Genomic DNA, 8,851 nt, shown 5'->3' with positions numbered 1-8,851 from the left:
AGCACATCGGTGCGTGTAAACATGGCGTTAAAATGAGAAAGTACTGCAAACAGCCTCGGTGAGGCTTGGGTTTTTTGTTTTGCGCATGCGCGATGACCTTAGCTGATACTGTGACGTCACACATTCTCGACATAATAATATATGTATGTATACATATAGATTAATTTTACAAAACTAGCGTATGTGTTTTCGTAACTACGGTCCTACAAACTCACTATTGTAATATTTGGCGGTGTCAAATGTAGTAATTGATATTGATACAATTTTATGTCAAGTACTTTAATGCTGTATTTGAAACTGGAATATTTCCTGAATCGTGGCTAACTGGTAATATTAAACCCATTTTGAAGAAAAATGGTAACCCTACGAATCCCGCCTCACATCGACAAATTAATATATTGAGCTGTTTTGGTAAATTGTTTACTAATATACTACACGACAAATTAACTACATTTTATGACCATTATGAATTAATTTCCCATGATTAGTCTGGTTTCAGAAAGGGCTTTTTTTCTACAGTAGATACTGTTTTCATACTGCAATATCTTATCAATCGAATGCAGCAAAGAAAAGAAGAAACTGTGTTTTCATAGATTTCTCGAAAGCATTTGACAAGGTCGGGAGGGCTGGTCTCTGGATGAAATTGAGAAACACGGGTGTGAAAGGAAAATACTCTGATACAAAATATGTACAAAGATATATAATCCTGTGTTATGGTAAAAAGAGACAAATCTGATTTCTTCCCATGTATTAGTCCTGCACCATGACCGTGGAATATATTTATTGTATGAAAAAATAATAATCTAGAAATGCATACAAAAGCAAGTCTAGCCAGCTCAAGCTAGCTCTATTCCACAAATCAGCATAGGGAAAAAAAAATTTTAGATTCAAGAAGGATATTGTGTAATATAAGATTTCAGAGACTAAATACTCTGATACAAAATATGTACAAAGGTATAAAATCCTGTGTTATGGTAAAAAGTGACAAATCAGATTTCTTCCTATGTATGTATGGGGTAAGGCAAGGAGAATATGTGTCCCCACATCTGTTTTCATTTTTTGTCTGAAGGACTTGGAGTCCTTCGTCAAGCAAGTAACAACTCCCCTTGGTTGAATCATGTTACATATATTCTATGTCAATGCGGTTTGCCTGATGTATTTGAAGACCTTCATGTATTACAGAAGTTTAGATCATCGCAAAAGGTGAATTGATGTTAAAAGACCAGTTTCTGCAAATATGGGCGAGTGATGTGGAAATATTCAACTAAAGGTATATATTATAAGGTCATAAAGGACTCGTCCTCTTTCGGAATTATCTACTTCTTCCAGGCGATATCTCTAAACCCATCCTTTATTTTGAAACAAGTAATCATAGACTCCCCATAGAAACTGCATGGCTAAACCTCCTACGTGAACAGAGACTGTGTACTTTTTGTGATTCAAATTTAATTGGAGATGAAGTTCATTATTTATTTAAATGTCCATACTTTATATATGATCGTAAATCATTCCTAAAAAGATTACTTCTGTATATGGCCTGTATACAGTATATGTTCTCAAACAACAGGACCGTCTCCGTGGTCTAGTGGTAGAGCGTCCGCCCGGAGAGCGGAAGGCCCGGTGTTCGATCCCCGACCGCGTCATACCAAAAGACGTTAAAAGATGGTGCTTGTTGTTACCCTGTCTGGCGCTCGGCATTAAGGGGCTAAAACAAGCACTGGTCGGCTCGGAGTCAGTATACTGTGTCTGAGTGGGGTATTCATATTAAACTGCGGCATGGTATCTCAGTGAGCTAGCACTATAAATCAGCATGAGTGCGGGCTAGTACAAGCAGCCACACACACACACACACGTGCATGCACGTCGCTATATAAGTGCAATAATCTTGGACGCGACGTTAAACCCCATTTCACCTCACCACCTCAAACAACAATATCTCAACAATAGGGAAGTTCTCTTAAAACAAATTAATATGAAATTCAAATAATACATTGTCATCTTGCCGTTCATTCTATATATTGCACTTTTCTATTTGCAGTCATTTGAGTAAGAAACACCTCCTGGGGGTAAAGTACACATCGCAGATTAACCTTGCGAGTAAGCAGTACTTAGCCGATATCCAAAGATCCGTGGACTTCTATACCCAACCGGCACCCTACAATACACCAACACAATTAAGGGTTGCACGGCCGAGATATATTAATGCGACTGCGTAAACATACATGTATTAGATGTTCCATCTATGAGATCTTACACACATGGAATCGTACAATAATTAATCACAAATTAACATGTTTTTGCCCGACACGTAAAACAGAGGAAAGCAACTCCTTAGAGAAAGACTCTGGAACCGCGTTCCCTCAACGACTGCACACAGCAACTATGGAGGGTTTACAGTATACATGGGATCTGTTGCAGATATACATGAACACCTGAAACTGATATTTAAAGAATAATGACATATAAATATGTATATGTTCAGAGCTGTTGTAATTCTGCCTCTGTATCCCACGCGTCGGTAGCCCACGCGTTCACAACAAACACGTTTAACAAGTATGATTATTATCCGCTTCATAGTGTATTATAATGGCCGCTAGCCTGTGAACCAACAGTAAACACATTCGTACTGACAATAATATACACAAAAACTGCACATGTTGTGTGTAAAGGCATAACCACTTCCTGTATTGTAACTGCTCTTCGGCCCAGAACACCATCGTAAGACTGCACACATCAGATTACATTAGTATTGTAAAGGCTCCGCAGCCTGGTGATAACAATGCACCCGAAATTCAAACAGATCTGAATCTGTCCCCACTGCCACAAATCTGAAACATACAGACAAAAGGTCAAAACAATGAAAATGCAATACTTTGCACATAAAGAATAGAGATATAATATAATATAATATAATATAATATAATATAATATAATATAATATAATATAATATAATATAATATAATATAATATAATATAATATAATATAATATAATGGATGTACGTAGAGTGAAAAGAACAATTCAAATCAGTACACCCTGTTTAACGCCACCTAATTGGCGCACTTCTCCCTTATATAAACGCTGCTCACCAATAAGTGAAAGTAGTTATTTCTCATTCTTCGTTCAAACGAATGAAATAATATTTCTCCTATACCCAACCGTTACGTAACAACATCACAATAATCAGTGGGACACGCTGTGCGTTGAACGACCGAGAGCTACAAAGAAAATCAAAGACCAAGAGAAAGGGAAACTTTCATTAATAATAATATAATAATATATAATAATAATACTATCCTCAATGTAGCCGTCCTTAGCATTCTCACCTTTCATTCTTCCATGTCTTTTAGGCATACGGTCCGGCATGCCGTTGGTTGCTGCTGCTGTGGCTCCACCACTACGTGAACTGTTCTGACCATAAGTTTTAATGTTCTCTACGAAGGGAGCTAATGCATCCAAGAAAAGTTCCCTTAATCTAGTGTAAGACTAAAACAGTCATGTGAGATTCATAAAATATTTTATCCGGGCGAGAAAAGTTAATCAGGTCAGAAGATCTAAGAAATGAAGCTCACAGCTAATACTCTCAAATCAAACAGAGATGCATTTACAGTCCTTGAATCATACAGTGGCAATAGCAATCTTCAATAGCAATAATACCTGGCTCCTTCTTAACCACATATTTGGCCAATTTACATTTAGCTGCTTCCAAATTGTTTTACAATACCCTTTTCAGTAGGACTCTCAAGAGTCCCTCACTACAACGCGCATGCGCCAAGCTATACAGAAGGTTGTTATGACAGGTGATACTGTATCAGTCTGTTGGGCTATAGATAAAAGATAAATAGCGTAATTCAGGTGCGAAATTGGTTATTTATCAGACATATTATTCATTTTTGACATCCTTTGCCAAGCAGCAAAACCATGTGTATATTTCCTGACAGTGGACTCGGCTCTAGACTCTGACAAGACCGGCAGACAGCTAGCTGCCCGGTGAACATAGACAGGAAATTGATCGGAAGATTCTGCTATTTTTATTAGATCATTGCCTCTCTTGATCCTTGCAATCTCTGACGTAATAAACGTTTCACAGTTATTTTGGATAGCCACCAGAACTTGATTTAGTGAGACCACCGTTTCTTCGTTGAAACAATGTTGGGGTTTGGTTCCCTCCCGAGACCATGTATACTCTTGTTCAGCTCGCAGTTTCTTCAGTGGTCTGGTTGAATCCTTCCATAAACGCTCCGATGCGGTCATTAAGAGACAATTCAAACTGTGTTTTTTTACTTTCTAATAGCTGAAGAATAGCATCAAGTATTCCGTTGTATCAGGTTCTAAAAGTCCGTGCATTGGTTGTAGTATGGCATGCTCTTCCTTCGTGAATTCCAAGTCGTCTAAAGCGCCGCGATTCGCTGTACAGAGTTGCGTCCCTTGGGCACGCCAGAAACCTATGATTGTGGGTTCGAATCCCGGTTCGCCCCGATTATGTTTCTAGGTTTGTCAGCACCATACCTGTGCTCGTGGGAAGTGGTAAACCTCTGAGGCCTGCATCACTTCGGGCTTTCCTCCCACATTAAGCTGACACGTCGCGATATAACTGAAATACTGTTAAAATCGGCGTTAAACCCAACTCACTCACTCGAAGGCTGCGGGGAAACCGACTATAGTCCATCCTAGCTCTACAGGAAAAAGATAAGTACATCAAGCTACTCACAAGCTACTGACATCATGAGCATCGATCCTCGCAATCGGGATGCGATGCCATGAATCGAACAAGTCAGCGAGCCTGACCATCCGATCTATCTTACGACAAACATAGTCAGCATTTACAGCAAACATGGGTTGCTAGAGACCTAGTCTAACCCGGATCTTCCCGTGATACCATGACATGCATCACCCAAGCAATTCATTTTTAGAGAACTCTAATTCTTCTGTGTATACTTTTCGTTCGAATCGACCATACGAACGTACCGATACGTTATATTCTCGTAATTGAACACCTACACGGCTCATTACAACCTGTCTATGTTTAGGTGTTATACAATAGTTAGGTGTATTGGGGTTAAACTAATTTAAGAAGAATATCTATCATGGTACACTATATAGTATATTTACAATGGATACATATATACACATTGAGGGACCATATCCCTCACTAATAGCACCACAGCAGTGCTACTTTACCACAATATGATGAGAGATAAAACAACAATATACATACCGTGTTCGACGTAATAAGCACCCCGCCCTATTTGATCAATGTACACAAGACTGTATTCGTGTATAATACGTGTGTTATATATGCATCATTAATTATGGGAAATTAAATTCCGGAAAAATAAATCTGTCGTATATAAACATTACAGCATACTCTGTTGTTTTTCACCAAAATAATATTCTCATAAGAGCCCCCTATTTCTAATTTTGGAAGCGCTTATTATGTCGAATACAGAATATCACATTGATACGCTGATCAGCAACTAGAAACACAATATGCTACATATCGTAGACTACATATTATAGTTCAAAATAAACCTCTTCATTGTTCACCTTTCCATTACAATACATTAAATATGTGTGCGATACATCGCAAAGAACAATGTAGAACAAGCGTGGTTTATTTCACGATAAAACATTGTTCTATCATGACGTCATTTCTAGAGGTTCGAATATGCGCTCGCCACTTGACGACGTCATATATTTGACGACGTTATTTTTTAGAGGGAAGGTGTTTGGTGAGTTGTTCCCCACAGATGGAGCTGGGATGTGCAGATAAAGGCAGCGGCCGAACGATCCCATCCAAACGTGGGAGAGATATGACAATAGATTTTATAAGAAAGGGTACAGATGATCGACGTGAAGATTGTGAGAATATGCGGAAAATACCAAATTTAACCCACCTGTTCATAAAATGGACTTGACCGACATTTCCCAGGTCGGATTCTATTCAGGGAATCATTACTAGAATTTGTGTAAATATTTTTAAAGCTTGTAGATTTTACAAATCAGAACAACGAACAGTGCATAATTAAACTATATGTTGTTCAATGAAATTCTTGCTGCTTCTAGATTAAATTTTTGTACAATTTTCTGACCATAAAAATACTTGTTTACAGCCGATGTTCATATCCCCCAGTCCTCGCCGCTGAAATAAAAACTGATTTCTATTGTGAAACAAGCAGGGGTAACCAACCCATGTCTTAATTTGCAGCAGCATTAGGCTTGTACTAGCCAACTTCTAAAAAGTATTTACAGGCTCTTTTCTGGATTGTAGTTATATTCTGTAGTTCCCCAAATAGCTGCGCTGTCAGTGATAACTGGTAAAACCACTGAATAATATAATTTACTAAGTAAGAATAAGATTAATGGATGAACAACTTCAGTATTATAATTAAGAGCGGCGTTTCGGTGTAGGTTCTAACACCGTTTTCAACGTCGCTCTTAATTGTAATAAAGAAGTTGTTCATCCATAAATCTTATCCTTACTTCTAAATGCCTATCCAAGAAGAAACTATACATGTAATTTACTGAAAATGCTATATGGCACACCACCCATAGCTTTACATTTCGTGATAACAAAACCAGGAGCCAGACTGGCTGATTGCGCAACTGCACATGCTGTGACTTTGTAGTCTAGACGTTCATTCAACAATAAACCCAGATATTGTATTTTTCAACAACATACAAGACAAGTTAAATATTGTGGAAGTCTTTGGGACTGACTGATTGCGGAAGTGTATCACGTTTGATTTTTCTGCATTGACATTCATTTTGTTTCTACAGCACCAAAAGTTCAAACAGTCCAGAATACATTGAAGATTTGATTCCCATCTCGGATGAAACAAACCGACCATCGGCATACAACAGAATACATATAAGGTCATTGTCAACAGTAAAACCTTTACTGAGACCCTTTAAGGTAACAGCTAAATCCTTCATGTAGATATTAAATAACACAGGTGATAACAAGCACCCTTGCTTGACTCCACAACAGAGATTGAACCAGTCAGTTTTAAACCAGTTAATCCTTAGACAACTGGACACATAACTGGGCACATATAATGCGTGTAAACCATTTCTCATGTTTCCCGTTCGTCCTAGATCGTCCAGTTTCTCCCACAACATAGATCTATTTACTAAGTCATTGGCCTTTTTACGATCAAGCAAGGCAGTAAACGTTGATAGTCTCTTTTTCCTACTGTCTACAATTGAAGTTAACTTCGATATGTGGTCTATTATGCTCCCCCACCCCTATCCCCTTCTGAAACCATTTTGCTCCTCTGTGATAATGACATTTAGTTCAGTCCATGATGCTAGGCGCACATTAATCACGTTACAATACAGCTTGTATACAACCGAAGCTAAAGTAATGCCACGGTACGAGAGAGGGTCTATGTGGTCTGTCAGATTCGACTTCTGAATAGGATTAATTATACTTTACCTCCAGGCATCGGGAATAAGACCGTAACTATAACACCCTTTTAAGAGCTTGAGCAAAAACACACCGGTAGTGTAGTTTTTGTAAACACCTATAGGTAAGCCATCACTGCCTGTAGATTTACCATTCTAAGCACTGTTGAATGCGCTGGTCAGTTTATTTAGGTTACATTGCTGGTGATGGGTACACATGTACTCGTGTTCACTTCAACGAACAGGCCGATGTGTGGGCAAGCTTTACGGAGATTGATTATTCGACAGACTCCCATAATCTGTTTTCCATTGATCTAGGACGTCCGGTGGGGAATTTGACACAGATCCATCAGGATAAGTTACTTCCATAGGAATAACACTTCGCCGTTCATTACCTACGCCCAATTTTCCAATAGTCTAACAAACATACAAACATGCTGTCTTCACGCAGTTGGTAGATTTCTGATTTATCATATTAGGAAATTATTAGGAGCATTAATCTCCACTATCGTCATATCTCGTGCATAGGCTTGTTATTTCACTACGGATACAGTCAATTTTCCTGATTATCTCAGCAGGGTGTTCTCGAAGTGAAACAGAAATAAACGTTTTGACTTCACTTACTATGTCAGGCGTAATGGCGGCTAGTGAACTTTCTGAAGGAGCAGCAACATTTTTTTCTGCCGAGTGTTTAGGCACAGCTTCGACATACTCGTTCAAATTGGTTGTGTGAGTCACAGACTGAGGCTCCCACTGGAGTATTGCTGTGCTGACGCGTCTAATTGATGCCATTTTGTGCTAGATTGCTTGAGGGGGGGGGGGGGGGGGGGGGGTGATCAGCAGATCAACGACATGCATGAGCGCCCCCACTTCAGCAGTCCTTGATCACGAGTGAGAGAGTTTCGTTTTACGCCGCTTTTAGCAATATTCCAGCAATATCACGACGGGGAACACCAGAAATAGGCTTCATACATTGTAGCCCCATGTCGGGAATCGAACCCCGGTATTAACCACTAGTCTACCCGACCGCCCCACTTGATCACGAGGTGGTGATATACTATAATAACATATATGCTGTACTATTAACAGGCAAAACTTGGTCGAATTGCAATAATTGAATAACTCGGTGTGTGTGTGTGTGTGTGTGTGTGTGTGTGTGTGTGTGTGTGTGTGTGTGTGTGCCGTCCCATTAGGATACAATGGATTTTTCCTCTTCGATCTCATATGATCTCATAGCAAATATCCTGAACCCCTGTCCAGAAAGAGCAAAATATGTTTCACAAACTATCTCAGACATGTTTATTAAAAGAACCTCTCTTATAGACAACATCAAGATATGACCTTATGATTATTATGTCCTATCTATACAGTATCAGCATCATTAAAGTACAAGCTGCCAGCCACCTCATGATATATACATATAAATGTTAATACACTATGAATG

This window comes from Haliotis cracherodii, unplaced genomic scaffold (genome assembly GCF_022045235.1).
Source record: "Haliotis cracherodii isolate W230 unplaced genomic scaffold, xgHalCrac1.p SCAF_6, whole genome shotgun sequence".
NCBI classification, from domain to species: Eukaryota; Metazoa; Mollusca; class Gastropoda; order Lepetellida; family Haliotidae; genus Haliotis; species Haliotis cracherodii.
The sequence above is the reverse complement of the archived record's forward strand: the minus strand, read 5'-3'. Positions refer to the sequence as shown.